The sequence below is a fragment of the Magallana gigas genome, chromosome 8 (assembly GCF_963853765.1).
Source record: "Magallana gigas chromosome 8, xbMagGiga1.1, whole genome shotgun sequence".
Lineage (NCBI taxonomy): Eukaryota > Metazoa > Mollusca > Bivalvia > Ostreida > Ostreidae > Magallana > Magallana gigas.
Genome location: NC_088860.1, coordinates 43,280,258 through 43,293,881, shown reverse-complemented (window position 1 = coordinate 43,293,881; position 13,624 = coordinate 43,280,258). Strand labels below are relative to the sequence as shown.

Below are 13,624 nucleotides of genomic sequence, written 5' to 3'. Positions count from 1 at the left end.
TTAAAAATCTTCTCCTCTCCTCTTGGATATTAAGCATATTGTCTAAGTACAAATTTAAGGTGGTATGGGACACTTCCATGTTATGACGTATTGTTTATCAAAATAAACAATAAAATAAAGTGTCATTATATAAGCAGTTTCTTTCCAAAAATGGTTACCTAACTCCGTAGCGCAGTGGGTTAGAGGGTTTACTACGAACCTGTAAGTCATGAGTTCGAATCCCGCAAGGGGTTTTACAATTTTACCTTTTCAAATATTTTTAAAAGCTTTTTTTTGGTTAAATATTGTAAAATTTGAAAATTCTAAACCGGTGAAAGTTTTTCAATATACAGTACTTTAATCCACATTAATATCGACAGATGTCCCATACCACCTTAAGGTGAGGAAGAATGCCTCTTCCAAAATTGTGAATTTCATAGCCCCTGGGTCAGGTGTTCTAGTATAAGGGGGAGGCTCTAATGATTTTATAGACAAAATGCATTCTTAAAAAATCCTCTGGATATTTAGCAGATGAACTAAGTACATAGTAATATGAATAAGAATGCCTCTCTAAAAATTGTGAATTTCATCTTCATCTCAAGAAATTAAGGAGCCAGACTCAATATTTATATGCATATGGACAAAAATTGACGTGAACCAACATTTAAATTTACAAAAAATAACACCGTCATGTCAGACAGTCAAAGACGTCTTTAAAAAAAGTTTTCAGCACTGATGACTGTGATAAGCTCAATGGTTCATTGCTTACCAATAACGTGTTAACAAATCATGTTTGCATTAACAACACAATCATGACTACGAGTTCAATAACAAACCGAAAGAAGAAAAACCGACTCCAAAATAAAGAAGAAGACAAGGGAAGCCATTTTGAAGGTAAGTTTTGTGGTAGATGTATTTGATTTTGACCACAATATTCCAATGATTATCAGTAGGTTTTAGAAGAGTAAGACTTGCTTGGATAACTTTTAAATGTTTATACAGTTTCAGTTTTATCCTTGTCCACAATACAAATTAAAACACTTGTATTTCCTAACAAAAAAACCTAGGAATATGTTTGTTTAAATTTTTAGATAGTGAAATCCTCAAAAACCTTGACCAAAAATTGAAAATATCTCACGAGTTTTGTTATTATTGACTAGCTGTTATTCATTAATCGGTTATTGCAATATAATGTGAGCCAAAAAACAAGAAACCATGATACATGGAATATCAAGTAGATTTATTCATAATAGTTTTGTCGTATTTAATAACGCAAGAAGCGTTCCTTCTTATTATTTTTTTGTAAAAGATATAATGATTTCTATCCAAAAAATTATGGATGACAGTTTTTAAAAGCCCTGAAAATACATTAATATAATCTACATATTACATAATATTCATCTTCTTCCATGACCCGTTTTAAGAAGGAGCTAGACGTTGCATTGTAAACTATTTGTCAACTGAACTTGTTTGCTTTGTTCAAAACATCAACATTAAGATGTCCTCTACAATGTGTTTAATTTAGATGGCCACTTTCTTGCCTGGGAAGGGAGATATATTAATATGAATTAGCCCCCCCGTTTTGTGGCATATTGATTTTTTTTTGCCTATTTCAGTTTAAAATTTCCGATTTACATGGAATTGATTTGGAAATCTCATTCAAAACTTTTAAAGATAGAAATAAAATTTATAATCAGTAATAATATTAGCATTACTTAAATGAAACTTTCTGGAAAAAAATTACAAATCAATATTGATATGAACTTTATAATTTATATAAGTTTCATGGTCACTTTCTTGGCATTAAACGGAGATACTACAATAGAAATCCCCCCTATCCCTGTTTTTGGCATTATAACTTTTCTGGCAGTTTTTGTTTTGAAAAATAAAAATGAAATAAGCTCTTAAGATTTATTTATTTCCATTTTAAAAGAATACTTATTAGAATATATCCATAATATTTGTGATTTGTGATATTGAAAATCTACATGGAAAAAATTTAATATATTTAAAATTCTGCAACTTATATTTAAGGATATTGTTTACTTAGGGTTTGAGTTTTAATTTGGATTGTCACATGTAGTAATTTAATTAAATGTCATGAGGAAAATTTGTTCTAAAGACTCTGACTATCTATATATTGAATGAATACTGACGTTACATTTATTTTATTATTTAGTAGAATAAGACTTGTGAGAAACTGTGAAATTGGGACTTAATTTCTAGGAGTCTACCTCTTTTCCATTATAAAACAATTGACATCACTGAAATAGCAAAATAATTTTTAAATCAATCTTCAAATTCTCAAGTCAAATAAAAAAATATAATAATTGGTTCATTCAAATTGTTACCTATTGTTTCTGGTTTTTTCTCAAAAATGTTTCTCCCTTTCTAGATAAGAACATGTAAGATGAAATAGTTGACGTTCCAACGCCCTCCTCGAAAGTCCTGATTATGTAACACCAAATCAAAACCTGTCATTAATAGCATCACAATTCGAGTAAACAACGACCTTTACGAATATACAACCCTTGAATTTTAGCAAAAGGTGAACCAATACGGATATCATGGATCGTCTCCTTGGTATTTCTTTTCTGGATATCTCAAGAAAGAAAAAGAGGTAAGACATTTGAACTATATATATATATATATATATATATATATATATATATATATATATTAAAAGTCTTCAACCCTGTATAAATCATGTCTTATTGTAAAATGATTGCAATGACATCTAGATTCCGTCTTATAATTATTTCCTTTAAAGATATAAGGGCCCTCAAATCGTGTGTGCTTACACTTTTTAGAATTAGTTACAGAGTATGCAAGAAATGTAGTTGAATTGAGCAAAAGGGATTTGAAATGTAAAGAAAATGTTAAGTATATAAATAACATTGATTTATTCATACACTGAACTTAAACATGTTGCTGCAGATAATACTGTGCATAATGAAACATAATTTACTAAATATTTACTTTGACTTACACTTTACATGTACACATATTCTACTTTTAACTTTTACTAAATACCCGTGTTCAACATGTAGACAAATACTTTTGGGGCAAATACTTTACGCCTTACTCTTCAACACAACTAAAATAGACAGTTATAAACACATACCTTAGGTAATAATTTGCATATTTTACCATGACCAAAGCGAATGTATTCTAAGTAGTATCATATTATACAACAAAATATAAATACAATTATCTAGTCATTTAAGAAAAAGCGTTAAAGCCATTTTAACAAATTAAAATAAAATTACTCAGAATAGTTTGCCTTTAGTCTATATAGAAATGACCAATACATAAGGTTAACAGAGGGAGCTGGTGAGAGAAGTCAATCCACTCCAATTGCTACGCAAAAACTGCCTTACGATTGCGCGGCATTTCTACCCGCCAAATAAAACTTCTTCACTAAACCTAATACTAGGAAGGGAAACTTTGAATATAACAAAATTAAGTTTGGAGTCAAATTAGGACATATATAGACACAAGATACACATTTCTGTTTGTGATCTTTCTAAACCATGTTACCGCCGCCTTTGTAACGTTTATTGATTGGTTTAATATTTGATCTAAAGTTTATCCCTATGTACGTTACGGAAGATGACCATTAATTGGTATACTCGATTAATTACTTAATTGGTCGTTTAAATATCTTATTGCTCTTTGTGGTATTGTAGAGATCTGTATTTCAATAAGATTGAAAAAAAATAAATAAAATTTCATGTTGTTTGCAATGCATGTGCAAAAACTTGTAGATCAATTCAATTTTACTAGCAAATCAAAGGATTCGTGTAAAGATCAATGTGTAACAAATTGACTAGAGCTTATTTTACTTTTCTGAATTTTTTTTTTATCAGAAAATAGCTTGTCAGGTAGCAAAATACAGCTAAAATAACAATGATCTGACTGTCAGGGCATGTGGGCTTCTTATTTTGTTTGAAAACAATTTGGTGTTTTTCTGTACATTGACTTGTAGTTCCTCATCAGAAGAATATGAAGAAAAAGACATCAACATTTTTTTTATAGCAAAAACCAAACTAATATAGGGACCAAAACACATGTCCTTTGTGTAAATTATCCTCCGAAGGACATATTTATATCGATTGGCTCTCTGATCAATACAAATGTTTAATCGGGAAACGATATTTAGACCAAGAAATTAATTGGCTGGACTCAATATATAGGCATATCTGCAACTACTGATGTGAATCGACATTTAAATTTACAAAAAAATATTCACCGTTAATGTCAGACAGTCAAAGACATTTTACAAAAAAAATTTACATTTTTTTCTGTACTGATTATTATGATAAACTTACCGTTTCAATGCTTGCCAAAAACGTTTCAGCAAATAATTTTTGCATTAAAAAACACACACATGACTAAACGATCAATAACAAACCAAAGAAAGAAAACCCGACTCTAGAAATTAAATGGACAACAAGGGAAGCAATTTCTTTTGTAAGTTTGTGGGAGTTGTAATTAATTTTGACCACCCTACTTTAATATTTTTGAATAAAGCTTATGTATTTCCTAGTTGAAACGATCATCAGGGAAATTAAAACGGTTAAGATTTCCTTGGATAACTTGAATGTTAACAGTATCAATTTTATGCTTGCCCAAACTACAACTCAAAACAAATGTATTTGCTTAAACACCTAGGAATACCCATGTTTAAATTTGTCTTTAATTGTGAACTAATCAAAAACCTTAACCGAAAATTATAAACAAACAAAACAAAACAAGCAAGAAGTTTTTTAAAAAGCCATTTAAATATTTGTCTTTCTTTGTCACATTATAGGAAATAATTCATTTTCTTCCATGAAACGTTTTAAGGGGAGCAGACCAGAACAGAGTAAAATAATTAGTCAATGAATTTCTTTGCTTTGTTTAAAACATCAACATTAAGATGTACCCTACAATATGTTTAATTTTCATGACAACTTTCGTGGTTTGCAAGAGAGATATACTGATATACATTAGCTCCCTTTTCTGACATTATGATTTGTTGTTTTTTTCACAATTTCAGTATTCGGTTTTTTGATGGAATTATTTGCAAGGTTTTTTCAATAATTTTAGAAATAGAAACGAAATTCAAAATTCATTAAAATATTGGCATTTCTACACATATAGTAAGGTCATAATTTTATCAATAAAAAAACCTTTAAAAAAAATATAACGCTTTTGAATTTGGGTGATTTTTTCAATTTGAACAGTTTGCAACAGCAGTAAACATTATATAAATCAGCGACGATATCTGCTTGATAGCTACTCTAAGTTTTATGTTGTCCCTTTCTTGGCCTTCAACGGAAACACTAGAAATCGTCCCCTATCTCTATTTCTAGAATTATAACTTTTTTTCAGACATTTTCTTTGTTCAAACATTAAAGGGGAATAAGAATATACATGCATCTATATGATACTGAAAAATCTACACGAAAAAAAAAATTAAATTAAAATTCTGCAACTTGTATTTCTTAATGTTTACTAAAAAAATTTGAAACGTCATTGATGACAATAAATAACAATCCATGGTATACCATATACCTTTTTTTGTGAAACATTTTGATTATAAACATATCAACATCATTGCTGCAAGGCATTCCAATAAAGAAAGTCACTTATTTCACTTGTTTCTCTGTTCATATGGTTCAATTTGTTGACATTTCTGTGGTGGTCATTAGGATTCCGTTTGACATTGGGTCAAACTATCTTAAACAAAGCAGTGGGAATTTGAAATCTTATCACTTCAGATGAAAATAGTATGAATTTTGGTATTAAACTAATTTTGAAAGCTTCATTTTTTAATGTATAGATGTATGAGATGGAGAAGTTAACCATGTCAAATTTCATTGTATAAAAAAAATTGAACATGATATAACTTTTCATTTGTCTCTGCTCTGGTCAACATGTAAAGAAATAAGTAATTTTCAAAATTAAGCTCCTCCCATTTTCTTTTATACTCCTGCTTAGGGTTTAAGATATAGTGTTATATTTCATTTTTAGTTATTGTTTCCCTCAAAATTTCACAAAATAATGGCGATTTTCTTAATTATTAATGTTTTCGATTTAAAAACACTTAAAATTATAAAATGCGGTTTATGAAAGGCGGTGTAGTCATAAAAGAAATAAAAAAATCAAGATTTGAGTCACAGAAACTATCAGAGATATTAAATTTTAGAGATAGGTAGACTCTAGTTTGAATTTGTGTAGTATTTAGTTGTTAAACGCCAGATGTGTCAATTCCTGCTTAGGGACGAAAATTGGGTACAATTTTTAAATAAACTTTCTCATCATTTTGATCTGTATCTTTTTATCAGTTGATATTTTGTAAAAACATTTATAAAAACGTAATTAGATATTTTTAGGAGCCAAAGTTCTTAAACTTTGACGCAATATATTGAGAGAAGGAGGAATTTTTGGTTTGGTATTGTAGAAGAGAAAATTTCTGCATTGATGATTCTAATCTATTCCACTGATCGAAACACAAATGTCTGTCCCCGCAAAAATCTACAGGACCTAATATATTCAATCATTTGTATCTCAAAATTGAACAACAATTTAAGATGGGTGTAAGAACAAAATATGTTATTATTCCTGGGACCTTTTGTATGAAATAAAGAAGAAAGTAAAGGGAAAGGCCCCTTTAAATAGCGGCCAAAAATGCCGCAAAAGTCTATTACAAGTAACTCAAAAACGATCAATATTTATTTACGCATACCTATGGTGGCATAGATCTGCCACCACTTGTCAGATGATTATGTCGACTTGTCAGATCTTGATGTCAACTTCTCAGATAATTATGTGGACTTGTCAGTTCTTTAAGTCGACTTGTTACTTATCCACGTGTTTAAAAATTTAACACTATAACCTTCCCACGCCCAATTTGTGCCATCAAGTTGAAATAATATTTTCTGACAAGTCGACATAAGGATCTGACAAGTTGACATTAGCATCTTTTAAGTCGACATAAATATTTGACAAGTCGACATAATAATCTGACAAGTCGACACAATTATTTGACAAGTCGACATAATTTTTTGACAAGACAACATAACATATGACAAGTCAACATCATTATCTGGCTTATAATATGAATGATAAATTTCTTTAAACTAGTGGCCATATCATTTTTTCTGTCAGATAATTATGTTAACTTGTCAGATTCTTATGTCGACTTGTCAGATATTATGATGACTAGTTAATGGCAGTTAGTGGCACTAGCACGCTTTAACAACAAAATATTGAGTTTCTAGTCAATATGGTTATTTTCTGACAAGTCAACATAAATATCTGACGAGTTGACATAAATATCTGACAAGTCGACATAATCATCTGACAAGTCGACATAACTATCTGACAAGTGGTGGCAGATCTATGCCACCATACATACTAGAAGCAAAGTTGTTAATCATAATAATATCTGTTTGAAAAACTCATTGCCACGCCCATTTTGACGTATTTAGGGATTTTAAGGGGACTTAAAGCTTTATTGTGCCGTATGCTAAAAAGAAAAACGCTTTGTTGAGCGTTGTAAAGATATTGGCATTCCTATACATCATATAAAAGTGAACGGGAGAGGGTCTTAAAAATTGACAATTCATCGTATCGTATCAAAAAACGGACGGAAGACCATACGTAACGAGATAGTATTTCATTATAATTTATATTATTCCCGATCTATGAGTAAGTAAAATATTTTTTAGCGGCCGATAAAAGCTTCATAACCATATTTTTACGGTAGGTATAAAAGTAAATTTTTATTTTTGTTCATATTTGTTAATTAATTTTTGAAACGTTACAATTTAAAATGCATTTTTTGGAATGCCCCCCCCCCCCCCGTGAAACAACCAACCCTTTGTTATGAATATGCTTAATAACATTATATAAAACCCCTCAAAAGGAAGTTTTGTTTCATTGGAGGGAGGAGATATTTTTTAAAGAATAAAATCTGTTTTCCGTTAGTTTCTATTATGAAATGAGCTATTTTAACTCAAAATCCAAAGTTGTCTCTCTTTGTTTGACCAAACCATTTATATCTTATGAAAATATACACAAATGTTTACATTATTTAAAGAAAATGAATTTTATTTGACAATTATCAAAAAATGACTTTTAGTTAGGCGGCTAGACAATGCTGTCGTTCGCAGTTCTCCGATTTTAGGTAAATTATTAATTTATGTGTCAAAATGTTAATGTTAAGTTTATTTATAATTTTTCCCAACAAAACCAAATTTCGATGAAAATGAGATATTTTTGTTTGTTAAATTCACATGCATTATACTGACACTTTGCAATTTTATCATGGGTTTACGTCATGCTTGAAATATCAATAAATACATATAAAGGTGAAATATTTCATTTTATGTTATATTATAGGATGGAAGATCTACCTAATGTGTCAGAGGCTCTATACGTCAGACTGTGCTGTAATAAAAGTATCGGAACTGCGAGAGAAGTGACCATCAGGAGAGAGTTAATGGACATGGACGAATTGATTCAAAAACCATTTAACAGACACATAGGTAGAACAACTATGAAAAGTGGTAGTAGCAGAGAAGGGTTCAGATTCAAGTCATCGGACCAAGACACTATGATGTGGAAAACGGTAAATAAAGTGATTTGTGAATTGCCTCGGGGTATGTGTTTGGATGGTTCCATACACAATATTATTCGAATGGAACATTCCGGAACTCCTCAAGGTTTTGTCAAATTAGAATTGTTGACGCCTGCAAGAAGTTCAGAATTGTTATCCGCAGTAGTTGTGTGTAAAAATCGATGTTACATTTCAAGTCAAAGATTTAGAAACTATCATTACCAAAGGATTAAAGAGTTAACCGAGGGTACATCGCATGGACCTTGTTTTAACTTTTTTTTGGATGATATTGAAGGTGACATTGGTACATGTTTGTTTTGTCAATATTGGCCACAAACAGCCCTCCCATGGATTGAAAGATGTCATAAAAGGAACTGGCCGGACCAATGCCTTTTGGAGAAAATATTGTCTAATGGATGCCATGTAATGCCGATAGAAAGTAAATCAGAATCAGATGAGAATGAATTTGAATGGAGACTATCTTTTTCTCAGGCAGAACAAAAACTTGTTTATTCCATGAATCACACCCAATTTCTTTGTTACGGGGTATTAAAAATCTTTTTAAAAGACGTATTACGTTCAGACAAGGAGGGACTTTTACTTTGTTCCTATTTTCTGAAAACCGTTCTTTTTTGGGAGATTCAGAATAATCCTAACACCGAGTTTTGGTCCATAACGAGTTTGTTGTCTTGTTTCTGGATGTGTTTTAAACGCCTATGTAAGTGTGTTCTAGATTCTTATTGTCCAAACTTTTTTATTCCACAGAACAATATGTTTGCAAATAAAATAGTCGGTGCTTCACGTGAGGCATTGCTATCCAAGCTTATAGGTTACTATGAGATGGGCGTGGCCTGTCTACAGCTTAGTCCCTATCTACATTCTATCCTAGCTCCAGCACTGAGAAATCCGTCGTACGATGTTGGATATGTAATACTAGTAAGTGATATAGACAATTGTATCAGACTTGAGATGCAAAAAAATTTCAGGAGTGTTAAGTACAAGGAAGAAGTTTTTTTCTATTTGAAGTCAATCTCTAGTCTATCACAGATGCAGCTCTCAGAATACCAATTGGTAAAACTACGGCATGATTTAGCTGATGTCCTCGTTCAGATGGCTTTCAAACTGGCAAATCAGTATGAATCTAATAAAACATGGTACGGATTAGAGAAAATGATAACCTATATGCTAAGACTGTCAGCTAACATTAGCACCATGACTTATGCACTTTATTTGGCAATATATTATTATAGAACAGGACGATACATTAAAGTTCTAAAGTTAGCTGCTGTTTGCAAGTTGAAGTTTTCACAGCCACACGTCACGTTAAATGCCATAGAAGACGTAGACGGGTACGTCCAATTCGTCCATCGATTTTCAATGATTGAAAGAATGAAGAGGGTTTGGATGGATTTTATATGTTTCAATAATGATATTGTGTATCTAAGTGAGTTGCATGTTGAAGAAATTATACAAGAACAAAACGCTAGACGATTCTTGTTTATTCCACCATTTGTGCTGGTTCATATGTTATGTGTCTTATCAAATATGAGACTTGGTAATACGTCTCAAAGTCTACTGGCATTGGAAGACCTGAAAATACTTTTGCTTTCTAAAAACAGGACACATGTTCCTTTAAGAAACAGAGACATCTCGTGGCAGATATTGGGGATCTGTCAGCGCGTTGTGGGGGACCTACATGGGGCATTACAGTCTTTTCAACAGACTCTGAGACAGGATTCATACCACAAACTACAAGATGCATCAAGATATAGAATAGCTTTCATTCTTAACCAAATTACTAAAAAGCATTAATTATTCAATTTTAAGTTGGTGTCTTATCTGTATTTTTTTAACTGTGTTACCATTATCTACAATTACATATACCTTCATGAAAGACACCGTATATTTGTGTGCCTAATAAACGAATATGTATATACAATTTTTAGAAGCTCCAATTGCTTTTTGACATAAAACTGCATTTATTTAAACCAAAAGAAAAGCTTTCGGCCATCTCCTGCTTTACATTGAAGTGGTAAACGTATGGTTCTATACAGCCCGTTATGGAAGTTTTACTCTTTGTGTTTCAGTGCTTTAAAAAACTAGTAAGGCAAAAACATGCCAGAGATAACATAGAGCTCCGTAAAATAAAATGGATGATTTTAAAAAAGTCAAAGAAATGATCGACAATAATCATTCCAGGAATATTCACGAAACCACAAAAGCAGTAACAAGGACTATGGTCAGGATTATTTGTAATCACGTTATGAAAAATTAAAACTTCTGTGAACAAGCATTATGCTTTTGAATCATTTCAAGATTTTACCATTTCTTTCTCGAATGTTTGCATTTCATAAAGGACTTTACATGATATGAGTCAATTTTGTCTACCATATTATTATTTAATATTTATACTAGTATTTCAGCTGCAATAAATGGTGTTATTTTATAAAATAGTTAATATAAGATGTAATTTTGCCTAAATATTTAAATTTAGTGCACTTAATGGTAGCATATGATATCAGACGTGACGCTTTTTTAAAAATTCAATCAAAATCAGTCTAAAATTGACATTTCCCCTATTAAATGGAAATATAGAGCGATGCTTTAAATAAGAACACACTTTGTGTCACGTTTAAGTCATGGATAAATACATCTTTGATGATGAAAATATTTTTGTCTCCTATCAATTGCTTTGTGTTTTCTGAAAGAAACACTGTTTGACAAAAGACGTTTTATACTTAAAATGAAACAAATAACTTTTTAATGTCACATTTGAAAATTGTGGGCATTTTGATAAAACTGAATTGATGAAAAAGACTCCATAATAATTGATTTTGGTTGACCTTGAGCTGTGTACTTAACAAGGAAAAAAAACACTATTTTGTTTACCCAAACGGTCATGTCATACCTTTTAATTCTTTTGGCAATATTGTTTTTATTAAATATATATGTAAACTATTTTGTTGTTCTTGTGTAATATTCTATATTATAATCACTAAATTTTGATTCTGTTGTTTTTACAGAAGAGTCCGGTGATTATAAACATAAAAATTTGAAGATATTCGAACTTACAACTTATATCATAACTTAAGTTTAAGTTTATTTACTGGTTCACACAAGAATATGTATTTATGCAATTATTGGTGTAACTAGAGCAGAGCTTGTGGCAAAGCCACGGTCAATTGTTGCTGCGAGTTGAAAATATATGTAGTTTGATGTCAAACGGTTATAATGACTAAACTTTCAGTTTTTTGCTTTTGTTATAAAACGTGTTGTAATTGAAAGCCTGTATAAAAAACATGTTTTGAAAAAGACGGGAAGAAAATGTTTTAGGAAACTATTTGTCGAACACAGTTTGTGTAATCGTTTCAAAAACTCTTTAAACAATGGGAAGTTTAATTGCGATTTAAATTTTTAAAGGGTAGCAAGCATTGTAATATACATTTACTCATGATTCATGTCAGGTACGGTCTTTTAAAAAGAAGAAATTGAAATTGTTGCGTGATGTCAAAACTTTGTAATTAGTCAAATTTGATGACATTGTGGTAACACACTTTGAAAAAATTACTCACATTGAATTTTTTTTTTCAAAGTGCGTTAAATTTAAGACGAATATTACAAAGAAATTTTACTACCAATTTTATCTGAAAGTTCAAGAAATGGACAATTCTTTTTTCAAAGTGCGTTAATATCGTCGATATTTAAGAACTTTGGAAAACAAAAATTCAAAGTGCGTTTAGATGTTCCCAAATTTAACGTACTTTGAAAAAAAAAGTTTTAAAGTGCGTAATTTTTCAAAGTGCGTTGTTACATACGTGTAGCCATAATAAAATATAAAACATCTTAAGCGTAGTGATTCTTAGTCAGATACACAAAATATGTTTGACGTAAAGTACTTGTGTATTATACATTACCGCAGTTCTATGGGAGGCGGAATGGGTATAAAGGACATTTATGCAAATCAAACAACTAATTTTTAAAAACATACTAAAATATGAAACAGACCAGCTTAAAACAAAACCAACGTTAACAGCCTCATTTGCAAAATCAACAGACACCGATGCAAGACAGAAGACCACCGATGCAAAACCAAAAGCTATGCACTAAATAAACGCTAGATTGCGTGCAAATAGGTATCAGTAGAAACGTAACCTTGAGAAAACGTCTTCTTGAATTGAAGGAACGTTTTCATGCGCGAATCCGGAATTTTTACTCAAAGAAGAGGTGGGGGTTGGGGGGGGGGGGGGGTCTGAGGGATATTTAGGTTTGCTAAGGTGGGGGTCTGAGGCATACGTTTTGTAAAATTAATATGTAAATTAAAGAAATTTGATTTGTTTCGTGAGGGGGGTTGGGGGGGGGGGGGGCTTTAGCCTCTCAACACAACAAAGCCATGTATTTTGTTTGTTACTTGATTTTTGACTTTCAAAGTTTGATGAAGTATTTAAAAAAAAGCATCACTTCACAGTCCATCACATAAACATTTGGGCACAAATTGTGTTATTTTAAGTCACTTTAAGAAACTAATTCTAAAATCATATTTTAATATGGCGAATTCTCGAAATACTGGTATCCAACAGAAAAAAAAAAAAAAAAAATAAAGAATCAAAATTGCACTTGAAGTGTCTAGGGGTGGGGGGGGGGGGGGGCAGCGCTTATTTACGAGCGGTGTTCAGTTTTAAAGAGGTTCGCTCCTTAGGTTTTAGGTCGCCATTTTTTATCACCTCTAATCACATTTTGCATCACATATTAATTCCATTAGTGTATTTATATTTTACAATTCCAAATACACTTTTTTAAATGAAATTGTTGAAATAAAATTAAATTTTTACAGGGTTTAGTAAGGGACTACATTTTGTTGCAGAAGGGTTTCAAGAAAAAAAAGCACAATTTCATAACTCAATAGTCTTAGAGTATTGTTACTCTAGTTTCATAATTTTCAGCGCAGACCAAACTTCTAGATAGTTAGTGTATTACGATATATTTATGATGTTTTGAAAAACATAGTATTTGAACAATTTTTTGATATTTCTTTCGATA

At 31.0% G+C, this 13,624-nt stretch overlaps 1 long non-coding RNA gene across 1 annotated transcript; it reads left to right on the top strand.

Annotated features, from left to right (window-relative positions):
• The first annotated feature begins 682 nt into the window (after nt 1–682).
• On the top strand, nt 683–11,545 carry LOC105325703 (uncharacterized). The gene is made up of 3 exons (XR_010708660.1): nt 683–873; nt 2,375–2,599; nt 8,371–11,545. It is a non-coding gene; the product is annotated as an uncharacterized lncRNA (long non-coding RNA).
• Nucleotides 11,546–13,624: the final 2,079 nt, after the last annotated feature.